This window comes from Sphaerodactylus townsendi, linkage group LG01 (genome assembly GCF_021028975.2).
Source record: "Sphaerodactylus townsendi isolate TG3544 linkage group LG01, MPM_Stown_v2.3, whole genome shotgun sequence".
NCBI classification, from domain to species: Eukaryota; Metazoa; Chordata; class Lepidosauria; order Squamata; family Sphaerodactylidae; genus Sphaerodactylus; species Sphaerodactylus townsendi.
This window is the reverse complement of record NC_059425.1, coordinates 134045810-134063043: the sequence shown is the minus strand read 5'-3', so window position 1 is coordinate 134063043 and position 17234 is coordinate 134045810. Positions and strand designations below refer to the sequence as shown.

The following is a 17234-nucleotide window of genomic DNA, read 5'->3' as shown; positions in this document are numbered from 1 at the left end:
AAACGGTCTTCAAGCACAATCTGCGGTAGTGCAATCTTTTATCGCTTAATTCCCTGGCACGTGTGACCAAGGCCTCATGACACCCACATAAGGAACACGTATGGGAACTTGCTTGGATTTCTCAACACACATTTTGTTTCCCTTTGTTCTGCCTCGTTGCTGCCGCTTGATGTCACCCCCAGTAGTAACACCCACAACGACTTTGATTTCAGCTCTGATCGACGCCTTTACTCGTTTTTGATACGGCCGCTAGATGGAACTGTCGCAACGGATTGCCAATTGACGCCCGCCCCCAGCAAAGTTACCAGCGGAGTAAGTGAATAGGATCAAAAGTTCGAAGTAACTTTACAAACCCTCTACCGGGGGTGGAGTAAACACCAAATGGAGCGCTCCTGCGGGGGCAGTTCAACCGGCAAAGGTTTCCCCGACGCCCCCAATTTTTCTCGCGTCTAACCCCATCGATTGCGCGGGTTGTTCGCCTTTTGAGATGGGATGTGTGCAGGAGGGCGCTCTGATACAGAAAAAAGGTAGGACTTTTTAAAATTTATTTCTGCTGTAACTGTAGCCTTTTGCAGCTCATAGAGAAGCGCCGAGGAAGAAGACGAGAGTGGGAGAGCTTCAGAAAGAAGCTCTGCAGCCTAATCGCAGCCTGTTGCACTTGCCCGCCGATCGTAAACAAGGGACAAGAGAGATCCTTTAAAATAGCAGCTTCATAAAGGGAGCTTCTTCCGGAGGAGGAGGGGCGTTGTTAGCCTGTAGTATGACCTCTTTCTCACCACCTCACCCCATCTCAGTTTTCCAAGATTATAATCCAAGGCTCGGATTCCGCCTGCGGGGACCATCTATCAAGAACCAAGGTCACGAAAGAAAACATCTGTGTACCCCAGTAAATGCAAATTTACACATAATTACTCTAAGTTAAATAGGAATATGACTCATAGTGCCTGCTATGTCGGCTATCCAGGTGCTGATCGTTGATGGAGAGTTTTTCAAGGCCCTTCTTATGGACTTTCTCCACACTACAGGTGGTTCTGTGACGCTCAGTAGTCTAGCCTTTTTTGCTGTGTGTGTGTGAAAAAGAGGGACCTTTTGTCACTGAGCTGATTGGTGTTTTGAAATGCCAAGGCTCAGCCCAAGTTCATGTAAGGTGACAAGACTCTGAGCATGGACAGAGTGCACCCCATCACCCAGCAGTAACAACAATCTGAGAGTGTTTGAGAATGGAGGAGGTGTGAAACATTTAGTTTCCAGGCAGACACCGGAGTCCTTTCTAGGACTGATCCAAACCTGTGATGGCAAACACAACACCAGTCCTTCTTCCATTAACGGATACGGTCACGATCCTGTGTAGACTTCATAAAAAGGAGCAGAAGCTGTACAACAACAAGGCCCATAAAAACTGTGTATTGGTGGTGGTGGGAAGACAGAAATCCCTCCCCCACTATGCACACTAGGGTCCTTGGAGGGATCAGAGCCCTAACATAAATGTACAAAGTTAAAAAAAATGTTTTAAAGGAGCACTGTGTCTCCATGGTGGACTCAGAGGTGCAGTCTCATCTGGTTTGGACCCCAGTAAGGTTGCAGGGTAGAGTGGGTTCTTGAACCTGGGTCTCCCAGATCCTAGTTCAACATTCTAACCAATGTGTAATATGGCAGAGCACAAATGAAGACAGTATCCGTTGGCAAAGAATCTGAATGGAATACATAGATGAGGATATTTTTTTAGTTGTAGTTCCTGGTGGAATTTGTTTGGGAGCTTGAGAAAGACCCAACAGAGGAAAGCACTGGCAAGCATACATCTACTTCTTACTTGCTTTGAAAGCTTCTTGCTGGGGTCACCATATGATGAATGCGACTTGATGTCACTACGCACGCACGCACGCACGCACACACACAGTTCTTGCACAACTCCTCAACTTTTGGCTGGACTCTACCTTTGAAAATTCTTCTTCAGAACTATTGCAACTTTAAAGTTTCTCACTGACTGGCCAGGAAGGCTGAAATGCTCTCCCAATGATTACTGAATGGCTGCGTTGTTAATGACTGACACTTGCCCAAGCTTGTGCAGAGATTGTTGAGTCTGGCGAATGCCAACGCCAGAAGAGTATTGCTGCTTTCTGATAGCATGCTTTAGTACTCTGGCTAATAGTTTGTCAAATATAGTTAATAGTCACTGATGCCCCTGTTTGCTTGTTGTCCTCATGTAGCCATTCTTGTTTTGAAATGCGAGTCAGTCCATTTAACAATACCTATTCCACTAATGAAAAATGAACAAGTTATTTCAAAATGGGCTGCATCAGTGCAACCATATTAAACTAAATTCGGATGTGTTCCAGTGAGTTTTTTGCCCCTGCCCTAGAAACCATTTAATTAATCATATTCATAATAAACAAAAATGTATTGTATTTAATTACATCACAGAGCAAGGCAAACATAAAAACAAATATTATCAACATCCTGCAATCTGGAGTAGCTATCAAGGATGACTGTCAGAAGTCAGTACTAGGAGCTTTAGGGTTTTACACAATATCTGAAGTCATTAGGTAATATCAATGAGTGAACATGTAATAGCTTAAGAGTAAGTAAATGAAGCTGGGTATGGGAATAAACTGGCAATGGACAATTGAGATGGGAACCAGGAGGAGGTTTGGCTTGGACCAGGAGGAACCAGCTTAGCAGCTAATGCCGGTTTTCAGTATCCCATTTCCAAAGTGTGATCGCTTGAATGTTTCAAAGTACTAACAGCCAGTGTCTGTTTTCATAGCTGTATAAATAATTAAACTCATTATCAAAAGTTTCACATGATCACAAAGTAAAGTAATCAGTATTGCTTGTGGTAGCACATATGAAAGAATATGAAAGCTGAAATCTGATTGATTGATCTATTGATTTTGTGTAGCTGGTGATGAGTTACTTCCTGGAGATTCTAAGTGTTTGTCTTTTCCACTGACTGCCTTATGCAGCCTAATATCAAAGAAGTATCAAGTTGTTCAAATGCTATATCTGAAAATTACAAAACGCCCTTATAGTCTCTGTCAACAAATGTGTGATTATCTTGAAAACTATAGTTGCAATTTGCTTCTGGCAGTTTAAATTCTTTATTGAATACAGAGCACAAATACAGAATAAAAGTAACTTTTTAAAAACTCTCAAGACTATCAAACTGGTGGAACTTTTGGCTGCAAACAGTACTTGGAGGTTGATAAAACAAACTGTGCCAGCAAATGTGGATACGTTTATACAAGATATCCTTTGCAATCTACATAAAGATTTATTCTGAAGGTATACAAAATGCTATAATTGAGAACTGGAGGAAGTTGAATGCTCTTGTTGCTTTCCTGTCAGGTGAAACATAATAGAAATTGCATAATATAATCTATGGAGCTAATTTATATGCCACTTCTCTTACCAAAGAAATTCTCAGTAGATTGAAAGTTTTGTCTCTTTTGAATGCTTGGCTTCTACTCAAAGTGCAAAAATAAGGTTAGGATGAGTTACAACTTGAAAAAGAAGGCACATCTTGGTGCCAGAATCTGTCAGAGGCACTGAGAGTTCTTATCTATATAATTCTTTAAAATGTTTCTAACGTTTCTCCCTGTAAGTACTGGACAGGTTAGTGAATTCCCATCAAAACTAGCTATGCCATTCCATGTATGTCTCTTGCATATGTTAGTAGTTGTTGGGTTTTTCTTTAAAATGGCAACCCATCCAGCTTAGACATGGATTAATGTATGTATTAGAGAGGAGAGAGAGCTTTCATGTGGGGCTGTATGACTGTGTTCTAGTAGCATTTCTAGTAGCATAAAATGCTACTAGAACACGGCCATATCCTGGAAACCACACAACACCCCAGACATCGATTAGTTTTTCCTTTCTGTTTTGTTGAACGATCTTTCTCTTCAGACATCTTGTCATAAAAACAGGAATCTTGCTTCCGCAATCAATGTAATATTCAACCTTCATCCCTTCCTGAGAAATGTTGGTGCAAGGGCCCCTATTTCCTCTTCTTCATCATCAATATTTTGTGGAATCAATTTAGTGAGGAATAAAACTGCAGTCCTGTTTGGGTTGGGGAAGGAGAGAATATAGATGTGGCCTAAGTGACCAAGTCACTGTTAGAAGGATCTGATGGGGCATATCCTCCTCAGTTAACTCCGCTTGATTATGTGGTCCTTCCTCAACTCTGCTACAGAGGGGTGGGAGTGGGGGTGGGGGGGGGTTGACTATCATCTTCAGTAAAATCTTCCCCTGTTCACAAATTACTGGAACACACTTGCAAGGTGTGATTATCTGTTCCTTATATTAAGTCCTAGGGATACAGTGTGCATTCTACTGGTTTACCAGTCACTTTGTTCTGTGCTGGCCACCCTGCCTGTGCTGGCAGAAGTAGTCTCAGGCTTGGTTCTGGAGACATGTAGACCAATTGTTCTGGGAGGATTAAACATTCCTGCTGAGGACATCTTGTTTGGGCAGACTCAAGATTTTGTAGCCTCTTTGTCTTCCATGGGTTTTTCTTGGCCTGTGACAGGTATATATGTTAGACTTTCACATATTTTCGACTTAAATGTTTGCACTGAACCTGTGAGGAAGGTCTGGTCTGGCAGACTGGAGTTTCAGCCTGAGTTGTGTCTGACCACCACTGTCTCAATAATGAAAGTGGTTCTGGCATTCTACAGGGTCATAGTTCTCTGCTACCATTGCATGACTAGTTTCTGGGTAGCTCAATTTAAGATATTTTGGGCTTTGCTGACTTCTGAGTGTGAGTCTTTAAATTCTTAGCAATTGATGATTAATTGCAACTGTTGTTTGGATCAGCTTTTTTGCTGATCAATTTTATTCAAATGTGATCTGATTTTGAAGCTGGTTGTAATGCGGTTGAGACAGTAGAAATGGCCAGTGCACTTTCTGGTCCACTTATGGATTATTTTAACCTTGTTATCATGAAGGATGTCAACGGAATCTTGGAATCTGCAAAGACCATCCCTTATACTCTAGGTCTAATCATGCAAGGAATACTTTAACAAGTCACTGACGTCCATCACAAACCAATAATTGACTCAGGGCTCCTTTCCATGTTACTAAAAGAGGCTATTGTACATCCACTGCTTTGAAAAAGATTGCTAGGGAAGAATGTTATGGCCAATTATTGTCCAGTCTCCAATTCACCGTTTCTGGGCAAGGCAATCAAAAGAATAGTTGCAAAATAACTCCAGGTCTTATTGATAAATCATTTGTTTTAGATGGTTTTCAGTCTGGCTTCAAGAAGGCGGAATGGAGAGTGGTACCTTTACTGGATGAATATAGATGAGAAACTGTACCATTTTGTTGCTCCTGCTAGTTTTATTAGCAGCTTTTGATATGTGGACTGCACCATCTTGTTGAGATGTTTGCAGAAAGAAATACTCTGTGCTTTGGATTGTTTTAAATCGTTTGTATTATTTCAAATCCATCTTTTGGATGAGATTCAGGGCCAAACTAGACAAGTTATCGATTCCTGTTAGTAAGTCTTTGTCCTCCCATAGGTCACTCCGTCTTATATTGGGTTTTTCTCTGTTCTTGCTGCCTTCAACTTTTCTTAGCACTGTTGTCTTTTCCGGTGACTCTTGTCTTCTCATAATGTGACCAAAGTATGACAGCTTAAGGGCACTTCCGCACATGCAGAATAATGCACTTTCAATCCACTTTCAATGCACTTAGAAGCTGGATTTTACTGTGCGAAATAGTAAAATCCACTTGCAAACAATTGTGAAAGTGGATTGAAAGTGCATTATTCTGCATGTGCAAAAGTGTCCTAAATTTAGTCAACTAACACTGGAACATTTTATGCCTGTATCACCACCATGCTACATTTCCATGCTGCCTCTGGAAACAAATGAAGTGCTTGCCATGTTTTATGAAGAGTAGCACCCTCCTCGAGGGTGCTGATGATGTTGGGAAACTTTTGCCTCAATCTTTGCCTCAGTGATAAACTGTACATTTCCTGTAACTGTACATTTCCTGCGATGGTACGGGGCCTTCAAAATCTTGGGGGTAACCATACCACTGCTACTACATGGGTTGGACGTATATATTTGGTGTTAAAGGGATTTATATCCTTTTATTAAGGATAACTGACAATTCGCTCCCCACTCCCCAATTGCCTGAATATTTTTGGAAGCCCATTTGTGATACATCAATCAAGAACATGGTGTAGAGGACTGTACCAGTGTTGCTGTGCCCCTGCCAGCAGCAGCAGCGGTCCGGAGGTGTGGCCAAGGGAGGAGCTGATGCTAGTTGGCTTCCACCTGGCTGTTGCCTCAACAACGCCAGTGCCCAGGATTTTAGACTTATTATGGGGACTTTCTGGCAGCAGGGAGACTTTTTTGTGTGTGTTTTGCCTCCCCACACTGCCAGAAAGCACTCTTGGGAATGGTGGGGCGGAGTAGCTGTGGTGCTGTATCCAGGTGCCAGGCCCTTTGGATGGGGCTGTAAGTTGCACCAGTTTCTGTACCATATAGTTAAAATCTGAAGCCTTTGGGATTAAGTCCCATGATCACTTCGGATAAAGTCCCAATTGCAATACGAGATTGTTTATGTACAGCTGTAGTACTTTTTTTATTTATGTGACTGACATTGGGCAGAAAGCAGGAACAACTTTTATGGCAACAGAGTAGCCACTTCAATATTTATTTTAGGTATGTAGAACTTCAAGTTCCAACCTGCAGTGCATAAACTTACTGAAATTGTCAATAATGTAGAAATAATTAGGTTTGTATTATGTAAGATGACCTGCTGTGGCATTGGCACTTATAATGCCTGTCTGGTAAATGTGTTTTTTTTAAAAAGGCACAGACTGGAGATTTTAAACAATAATTTAAAAACTGTGCAATTTGGCACATTCAGTTCCTTTTGTGCCTTGATTTGTTCCCACTTTAAATTAGGAAATTATAGGTTTCTTCTCTAATATTTGCTTTTAGTAAGGAATTCAGGTTGAAAGCCCAGTTCAATAGAGAATAATTCATTTTAAATCAAAGTACTTCAGTTGAATTCTCAATCCAGGTTTTAAAATGTGATTAGGTCAGGCAATCCAGTCAGCGTTTACTTTAAAGGAATCAGTCTGCAAGCAGGCATGGCGGAAAGCTGTCAGGCTGTCAACCAGGTTGCTCCTGCAACTTCCACTTTCTGAAGCAGTCTCTTATAAGCCTGTGCTGTGACTCAATCTTGATCCTGAGCTGACTCACAGCATTCTCTGCACTGCCTTAGGGCTTCCAAGCTTGCACTGCGTCTTTTAGAGTGCAGTTTCTGCTGGGTACGAATCCTCAGTTACCTTACAGGCTCAGGTGAGCTGGCTGGACTGCTAGGCTGAACCTGACTGGAGGTGCTTCTGCAACCACTCTGGCTTCCAACTCTTGACTTGGGCCAGCTCTGTCTGCATCCTGTGAGGCTGTGCTTGAGGCTCAGTTGACTGGGGTTCCAGCACAGTGGTGTCGCCCTGCCAGTGTTCCTTATCAGAGGACTCCTGGCTGGCTGATTCTGAGCCCATGACATTTTCCTTTAATAAAATCTGTTAAACTTTTTCTCAAGGTGAAAGATAAAACTAGGCAATTTATGTTAATCTAGTGGCCATATTAAAGAACTATGTATCAAACTGGTTTCCTTAGATAACTGGTCAGATTTCATGAAGACTCTTGAGGATTTAGTTGACCCTCATATTCTTTTGAAGAATCAGTTTTGAGAAATTTAAACAAGGCATAGGGGACTCTGCAGAGAATGAACTGGTATTCTTTCCTCTGCAGAGGCCATTTGGCACTTTGCTAGCCAGGAGCACTGAGATGTCTTCTAACTACCCTGCCAACTATCTTGGCTGCACAGTGCAACAAGCCAACTCTGCCAAGCAGCTAATTAGCCATGTTGGGAGGAACTCTCCCCAGGCAATGGTATTGACTGCTGGCGTACACTTCCACCCACTTTCCTCATGTACATGGGTGAGGGGCACAAAAAGACCTAACAGTTCAATTGATATCAATAGCCGCTGCTTTGGGGAAGCCAGTAGATTTATATTCTGAAATGTCCATGCATCTTATAAGAAAACCCATCTCTGCTTTGTCAAAAGACACTGAAAAGGCATTTGCCCAATTTCTGTTGCTGAATGTTTATTTCACACTTAAGGTTTAATTAACCGTTTAAATAAACTGAAGAATCCTGTTTTTAGAATCATAAGCATGTAAGCACTTGCATAGTGAGAAAATTTTGGTCTCTGTAGTAAGTAGTAACAAAATTGCTACTCCCATAGAGAAGTAAAGACTGGCTTTGTCCCCATGAATTGCATGCTTTGTTGAGTCATTGCACTTCCTGAAAAATGATCTGTTGCATAGATATTAGATACTATATTTGCCATATTAATTGCAGAATACAGTGTAATCTTAGCTTTTGCTTTATGTCTGTGAGATGATAAAAACAAAGCTCTTTTGTATTAAAATGGTGGGCCTGGTAATACATGTAATGATCCTTCTCAGTGGAGAAGGTTGAATGAAGTGGTGTTTATTAAACTATGTCTTAAAGAACTGTTTTTTGTTGGCAGGGTAAAAATGAACTCTCTGCTTTTTAAATTCCTACATATGATAGTCTTAAAATTTACATGGTGGGGGGGGGGACTAGAGAGAGGTAGTTTTTTTCCAAAGCATATGATTCTTGTCAGAAACTAGTGGCCAGGTTTGTGATGAATACTGCTTTTTGTGTATGGAGCTGTCTGATCCATTATGGAAGACAGCTGAGTGCTTTTTTTTGGAGCCGCATGAAGGTCCCCACATCTGCAGATTAGTTACTCTGTTTTTAAGAAAGTAGTTAAGACAGCTCAAATAAAAACATGTGTGTTTCTTTTGAAAAATGGACCTCAGGGTGCTGGTTCATACTGCCTGAAAAGGCTCAATTCTGAAGTCACAGTCAAATCTTGGTTAAGAATTGCATCTAAAGAGAAGGAAAACAGGATTCAAAATTATTGGAGTTAGCGGAAAAGTTCAGACTCCCCATATTGCATAGACTGCTTTCAGACTCCCCATATTGCATAGTTTATTTGGGGACCCAAAATGTCTTGCAGTGTCATTATTCTCTCTTCCATTTCATCATTGCAACAATTACCCTGTGGGGTAGGCTAGACTAAGAGTTACAGTCCTAATGCCACCCAATGCGCTTCCATGGCAGAGTGGGGATTTGAATGTGGGCCTCCCAGATCCTGTTCCACCATTCCAACCACCAGGAGGAGGGGGAAAGTTAGAGGCAGTGAGCATGTTCAGTAGGTTTGTTTGTACTATCTGATTTAAATCTAAGAGGCTTCTACAGGTTCTTGCTATCTGTTGCTTGCCTTTGTCCTTTGCACTGTAATAGCAGTCCAGTAATATTCTGTTGATTTACCTTGGTCAATAGATGGCAGACAAAAAGAAATGAGTTTCCTGACTGATGCTTGCTTTCCACTGCTTCTCCTCACCTTTCATCTTCCAACATAGTGCATTTGTTACAAAGTAGAGAAAGCAAGCAACTCTTTGCTTTGGCAGGTTTTCTCCAGAGTGTATTGAAACCAAACATACATTTGGTACATTGCATGTTACTTTTATTTTTTGTAGAATACACCCATTCTGAACTTTCATTGTCTACTATACAAACTAGCTGGGAGCCTCAGACCAGCTATTTTTTATCGGGCCTTTTTTTTCTGTCCCAAGGTGGAAAAGTAGTCCTGCAAGTGAGAGTGATGTTCTTTACGTTTTGAATATCTTGGAACATAATCTAATCCCGGAAATCCAAAATATTTTAAGAAAGCTGTGCAGTATATAAACCAATTGAAACTGCAATAGACAATAAAGGTTTCTCAGATTCTATTTTAAGGGCACATCAGGAACAAAATGTTAACCAGAGTAGGCAAGGCGTGAGTAGATGTAATTCTTCAAAAGCTTTTCTGTCAGCGAGTCCGATCAGTCATGCATGTGAGCTATTTCCGGAAATAACTGCAAAACCCCCACCCTACTCTCAGTTAATGTGATTTTCCTGAGCCTGCAAGCACTTTTCCTGTGATTAACTCTAAGATGTTAATCAAGAAATGATCTTTGAGGTGAATAAAATATGACTGCAGACTAGGCTTACCAACACACACACACACACACACACACACACACACACACACACACACACACACACTCCTTCAGCTCCTGGGCAATGGTGTTAGAACACTTCCAGGAAATATTGGGAAATAAAGATCACTGAAAAGGTTCACTACTTATTTCGAAAAGAAACATCTTATAATTAACTTTGATAAAAACTAAATGCTGATAAAACTGAAGTAATAGCTTTTGGCGCATGGCCAAGCATTGGGGTAATGAAGGGTAATAGGATAGAGCAAGTTAACAAATGTAAATATTTAGGTGTAGTCTCCCTGACCTCAGGATCAATTGTAACATTTTGGCTGAATGCAGTGAAAGGTTTGTATTTCAAAGTTCTTTCTTCTACGGAAGGTTTTCAAATGCCAGCAACCTTAAACCTAAATCATTCTAAAATTTTGGCTCAATTACTGTATGGTATCTATCAAGGGCCCTCTACCTCCTGCCATGATTCATTAGAGAAGGTAGATTCTAAATTTCTCCATGCCATTTACAGGTTCCTTCCTGCATATCTAAAGTCTTAATTTGGTTTGAGACATGTTCTATGTTAATAGGGGCTAGCTAGGATCTTTCTTTTTTCTGCATAAGATAAATCTGAATCAGAGAAGCCTATTTCAGTTCTTTGTCCCTGAAACTTTCAGCCTAAGTGGACTCTTGTGGTTAGGGGTAACTTAGGAAGAGTGGCTTCTGGCATAGTGCTCTTTTGGAGCTAGATTATGAACAGATGAAACTCTTAGTTACCTAGAAGATGTAGAGTGACAGCAAGATTTAATTAAGTCATCATGTTTTAAATCGCCTATGCAATTTAGGTGTATTATTGCACTGGCTCCTTATCTTTTGCCCACCCAATTTAGAAGAGTGTTTGCTTTGGCTTGTTGTATGGCTCTGCCCTTGTTTGTACTTGTAGGTAGATACAAAAAGATCCCATATACAGAGAGATTTTGCCCATTTACAATAAGAGAGATGGAGATGATGAAGGATGTTTCTTTTCATTGTTCTTATAATAGTGGATTGGGGGATAAGATCTTCCCTTCTTTACTGGCTGCTTGGAGAAAGCATGTTTAGAAAAGTTATTAGATGAAAATCCTTATATTTTGAGGAAAGTGGCTAATTTTTTGCACCTTTGTGATCAAAGTCCGTTGTAAAATAAAGGTCTTTGATAATGACAATGAAACATTTTAAATTTTATACACTTTTAAGAAATATGTTGATTTTTTTCTTTTATTAAATTTATATCCCGCCTTCTCTGACCAAAGTCAGGCTCAAAGCAGGCTACAAACATATTTAAAAAACTATGTTTATAATAGATAAAATCACTCGACACACCTATTGTTACAAGTCAAGATGGCAAACAAATTCCACTCTATGATGACCACCCAATCCTGTTCATACTTATAGTCTTTTTCACATACTCATTAAAAGCTATCCAAGCATTGGCAAAGTATAAATGTTTTATTGTGTTTTTTATAGAATTTTAATTATTTTGTCTGAAACGTGTGCTTTTATGATTTCAGATTATAAGCTATCTTTCTAAAATCTGTCTTGTGCTTTATAGCAGTCTATGACTGTAATAAAGTTTGATCTGATTTGTCACTCCTCTAGGAATTGCTGCAAACTCGCCCCCCCCCCCCCAGCTGAATAATGCTGTCAGCTAAGGCTGCCAGGTCCTTCCTGGCAACTGTCAGAAGCTTCACAGAGGCAGCATTGGGGATAGTGATTCCACTTCCAGGTTGATGCAGAAGTGCCACCATCATGCTTGGGAACAGTCTAGCACTCTCCCCAAATGGAAAACATTTTGTGATTACCATAGAGTCTTTGGGGAGAGTGATAGAGAATATACAATGCAATGCCAACACTTCCATATCAATCCAGAAGTAATATCATTGTGTAGGGTGCACAGGTACTTCCCTCCCTTTTGCTGGCCTGCTTCTGCCCGCTGACTAGCTTGGTGTCAGCAGTCAACCACAGGAATTGGTGGGCAATTGCCCACCACTAGCAGACAACTGGGAAACCTACTGTTGCCCAATTGCACCCCACTATACCAGCAGACTTGGTTGGCTGCTCGGGGGGGGGGGGTTGACCCTGGTAAGGGGAGAGTGGGATACAAAATAGGAAAATAAATAAATAAGTGAGGGCTAGAGGCTTTGCCCACTGGTCTCTAGCTGGCTAGTTAGAAAGAGGCTGGTGGTTGTGCTACTCTGGTGTGTGAGGATTCATACTCAGCCTTTTTGGTTCTGTTTTGCTTGGTCTGTTCCTCATGCCCCCTAGCTACGTCACTGCACCCAGACAGTGGTAAGCACCTGTTAATGGTGTCCTCCGCAGTTGGAGCTGCCCTGTCCAGACCTCTCTTGCCACAGCCACCTACTGTGGTATCCTCTGGCCCTCTGCTGCTGTGGCAGTTGGGGTGTAGTTCCCTGCCTGCAACCCAGTCTTCCTCAGCTGCAGGATCACCCAAGTGTGGTAAGTAGGGCCTCTTCCCACACTTAGATAAGCCATCCCATACTGGGTTGAGCATCTGGGAAAGGATTGCTCCCTGCGTCACCACACAAACTATGGGGTTCTGTCTGGAGTTCTCTCCTCCCAATGCCACCTACAGTCCCCGGTCTCAGAGAAACGAGGCCAGCCACCCCAGGGCTGACCCCCGAACTCCAGTACCAGTGAGGCGGCGGACAAGAAGGTCATGATCCATGACATCAAACACTGCGGTGAAATCGAACAACACCAGCAGCCCCGAACCGCCTCTGTCCAAGTGAAACTGGAGTTACACAATGAACTGGCTGCTCAAACAGATTATTGAGACAGTTTGAAAGGGGCCTCAGATTTATGAGTCAGAAGTATCTGAACAGTTGGGATGATTGTGAGTGAGCATATTATTTAGAATATTTCAGAGTCCTGCTTGAGGCAGCTTACCATAAAAAACCGCAGTGGAGCTGAGAAATAGCACTTCTTTGCTGTTTGATAGGTTTTTCAGTGAATTCTATAACATGCATGCTGTGTTAGATTCTGTGCAAGTTTTCCACCAGTACTGCTCTAGATGTCTTACAGCCCCCTCAGGTTACCCAGCTCCATAATAAACCACAGAGCTGGGTTTCACCATGCAGAAGAGATTGATGAAACCAGCTCTACTGAGGAGCTTCACATTCCCAGCTTCCATTTCAGAGTATTCATCTGGAACCTTAAAATCCCCTCGAGTTATATTGCTTCTGCTCCTACTTCAGCTAAGTTTTCATCCAGCTAAGTTTTCATCCAGCAATATTGGATATTTCTTTCTTTGCTGAAAGGACTTGTAGATATATCACAAATAAGATAAAGGCTGATTACGCACAAGGTGTTTGCAATGTAGTGAAAGTGAATGTGCTCTGCAGTAAGATTTCTTGTATGGACCTATTTCCTCTAGCCCTGCTTTCACATTCCACTCTCTCTGCAGCAAGCAAATCCACTTATGGCATGATTTTAATTTTGCTTTCCTGCCTGAGTGGGACAGATTTGCCAGTGGGTGCAGCCCACTGTTTTGTGCAGCTTTGCATGTTTCCCCATCATCCTTCTTCCTGTTGCCGACTTCCCACTTCTTGTCCTGCTGTAAAATTTCTATTGCCTGTGGTTCACCGCCCAGCATATTTTTAGATCTTTAGATTTAAAAAAATTAAAAAGCAAATTGATCGATAAATCAATACTGACAAAAAAGTAAAAATAATAAGACTAGTTGATTAGTCCAAACATTTGATTTTCCCCTGCATCTGATCAACAAACTGGGATGTCTCCAGCCTGTGTTAGTTTTATACATAAGCAATCAGTGATTCCAGACCACAGCTGGAAAAGCCCTTCTGTCTTGACGCTTTGGTTTACAGAGAAGAGCCATTGTGAACCTGGGGAGATTAGCCAAAGGCGGTTCATGTTGTACTTTTGTGGTTTTGTAGTTTGCACACTGCCATTACTCCCTCCTCCCCCACACTTCCCACTATAAAAGACAATCAGTGTTTGGGCAAAGTATTCAGATGCCGTATTCAAGACTTTTCTTTAATAGTTCACCTTAATTTGTTGATCTATCGATTTATCAATAGACTGTTGATCTTTTGATTTATTGATATATTGATATAACAATCTATTGATAAGTTTAAAGATAAAAATTAATGATTATATTAAAAAGTAAAGCACACATGCACAATACAGATTCCATGAAACATTGCCCCCCCAGACGCCAGCAAAAAAAACAGCTGATGGGTAATGCTTTGTCCCACTGCAAACAAGGTATTGATTAATAATGTCGAACATGCCCTGAAACAAAGACTCCTAGGCCAGTTCTCTTTGAAGTTGCGGAACCTCGCCATGCATAATTGGCCAGTGTATAATTAGGTGTGCTTTGTTGAATAGGACAGAAAGTTCCTCAGAAAACATTGCAACCAAAATGTTTTGATGCTAATACAAATACAAATATAAAATCAAAACAGAGGTATCTTTTTAGCCATTACACTTTTTTCTTTTTGGTAACATGCTGCAGTAGACCAGTTCGAATACTGTGCTCATGCTGAAAAGGCATTAATATTTCAGGCTTCATTCCTGTAACCTATTTATGTGTCTGAGTGAATGTTCACAGCTTAATGGTCTGTGGTGGATCTTCCCTTAATGCCTAATGATCATCGTTTGGCTAAAGCTTGTTCTCATAATCAAACTTGGGTATTTTCTTTCTCATATCAATAGTGTAAGTCTGATAGATGTTTTCGTAAAAAAGCTTCTTTTAAGGAGGATACAGCCATTCATGCGTAAAATTCAAGAGCAGTAGTGCTTTGCATATGTTTAGTGTAATTCCTTATGTTTGGAGACATGTTGCTTTGCACTGGTTTAGCTATTGATAAACATGTCCCCCTCATTGGAACAGGGAATGCAGTGCCTTTTATGTAACACATTTGAGTGGGACTATAACGTAGCTCTAGGGTTGCCAACTCCAGTTTGGGAAATTCCTGGAGATTTGAAAGGTGGAACTTGACCGGAGAGTGCCAGAGAGTTGTCCCTCTAAAGCTAGCATTTCCTCCAGGGGATCTAATCTATGTAGTCTGGAGGCCAGTTGTAATTCTGGGAGATCTCCAGACCCTAAAGGAAGGTTGGTAACCCTACCTAGCTCAGAAATTACATTCCAAACTCAGTATTGGAGACTTGCTATTGTGTACAAGGGTTTTTCACTGTCTTGCATGTCAATTCCTTACTCCATTTCTATGGTCCTTTGATAAGTTGCTGTGACATCTGGAAACAGCCTGTGGTGAACATTAATCTCCAAACCAAGATTTTATAACATGGTTTAAAGAGGACTTGCAAACCACCAGAATTCAGTTTGTTGGTAAACATAGTTTGTCTGATTTTTATATGGTCATCCAAACAAAAGTCTGGAGAGTGGTCTGAATCAGCATCAAGTGGCAGTTACAAAAATGTTTAGTGTGTCAGGAGAGCTGCAAACTCAAAGCAGTGTTCATAAGCCTCTTTTTGGAAGCATTCACGATTAAAACTGGTATTTTAACAGCATTTTTGTGAATACTGTATGGGTCACAGTAGCATAGATTTATTTTCTGAGGAATAATCACATGTGGTCTGAAAAGCAAGAGTGGGGACTGTCTGACTGGAACTCCTGTGGGGACTCCTCCATTGACATGTAAATTGTGCTGCCCTATTATTGTGGTAGGCATCACTCTGTTTAGTCCAGCTGTCCTTGGGTTGTATGTCATTTGTTGCTTAGTCTCTAGCTCTGGAAGATATTTGGCAAGCACAGTGCTGCGAGGATTTGCTGCTTCCCGGAGTGTGGCAACACTTCTCATGTGAGTACAGTGTTGTAAATACTTGGGTAGTTGTGAGTTGAACAAATAAAAGGCATTGAGTTCTGGTCAGAAGCATTTGGGAAGACAGTGTTTGCATGCAAATATTTGAAATATGTTACCGGTTAAGCCTCAGGAAGAACTATTAAAAGCCTTGAGCAGTAATTGAAAGTTCTTTCCTCTTCAAACAATGAGCCATATTATCTTCTTCTTTGGGAAAGTCTGTGTGGCTTTGCAACAGGATAACTGACAAAAAAAATCCTATCCTTGTATCTGTTGGTTCTTTGCTTTGAATCAAACCAATTATTATGGTTTAACAAAAAAAGCTTTGCTTTGTTATTAAGCAGTTATGCTAGGTGACTGCAAATTTGTTTTTTAATACCAGCTCATTTGTTCTTTTTTTAAAAATCATTATCACTGAAGTATTATTTCTTCTAAAATTTGTTTTTGAAAAATATACAACAGAGAAGGCCAAATTAACAACAGCAATAAAATCACCTACAACGTTATGATTTGTTTGAATTTACTGAGAATCTGTATATATATATTTTTAAAAAATTCTGCTTTATTTTTGTGAGGAAACAAGGCAAAGTTTATGAATACCTATTTCCTTATTGGCTGGACAAAGAGGCCCAGTGCTGACCTTAATATATATGAGCTGACAAGAGAGTGAGCAGTAATAGTAAAATATTAAGTGGCTTTCCTCATGTAATTATCTGTTTTCTGGCTAATTAGATTTCTATATTTCCAAAGGACAGGCTAACAAGCTCTTTAAAATGCTAGCAAACCTGATAAACAAAGTTTGTCAGATTTTCCAAAGAGATGCATAAGCAGTAAGAAAGTATGAAATGCTTGTCGGCTGCTTTTCTAACTTTAAAAAATACAAATTTTAAACTGTTGATTTTGATTGCGTGAAAATATAGTAACCTAACAGATGATGAGAATGAGAAAAGATTCATTTCAAAAGGCCTTGTTTCATGTTGGAAAGTTAATAAAACAGAAGGCTACAGAAAAGATGCTCCAGATGGTAATAGCAGTACTAGAGTAAGACAGTAAATAGGCAATATTGAGAAGAGCAAGTGATAACTGAACAATAGGATTTTTTTGTACGTCAGCCTGAAGCAAATGCATCCGGTATTAAAAACCAGAAAAATAAATAGTGAGCCTGATCTGATAAAGGGGCTGATAGAGTTGCTAAGATTTATTTATATGTTATACTTCTGTTTGTGGGTAGTGGGTAGGTACCACTTACTTTGTTCCAGGGAGTACTGAAAAGATTTTAACAGCAAAGTTCTAATGTTCTAGC

General features: G+C 40.6%; 1 protein-coding gene across 7 annotated transcripts in view; it reads left to right on the top strand.

Moving 5' to 3' along the window:
* Window positions 1-303: 303 nt before the first annotated feature.
* The window catches only part of ANKRD6 (ankyrin repeat domain 6), a 76671-nt gene continuing 59740 nt past the window's right edge, over window positions 304-17234 (top strand). For 6 of the 7 annotated variants that reach the window (XM_048494463.1, XM_048494437.1, XM_048494473.1 and 3 more), the window contains exon 1: window positions 304-527. The gene's annotated coding sequence lies outside the window, so the exon portion shown is untranslated. Of the gene's footprint in view, window positions 528-15823; window positions 15932-17234 lie in introns of those variants that run through there. The other variant, XM_048494420.1, reaches the window with a different exon arrangement.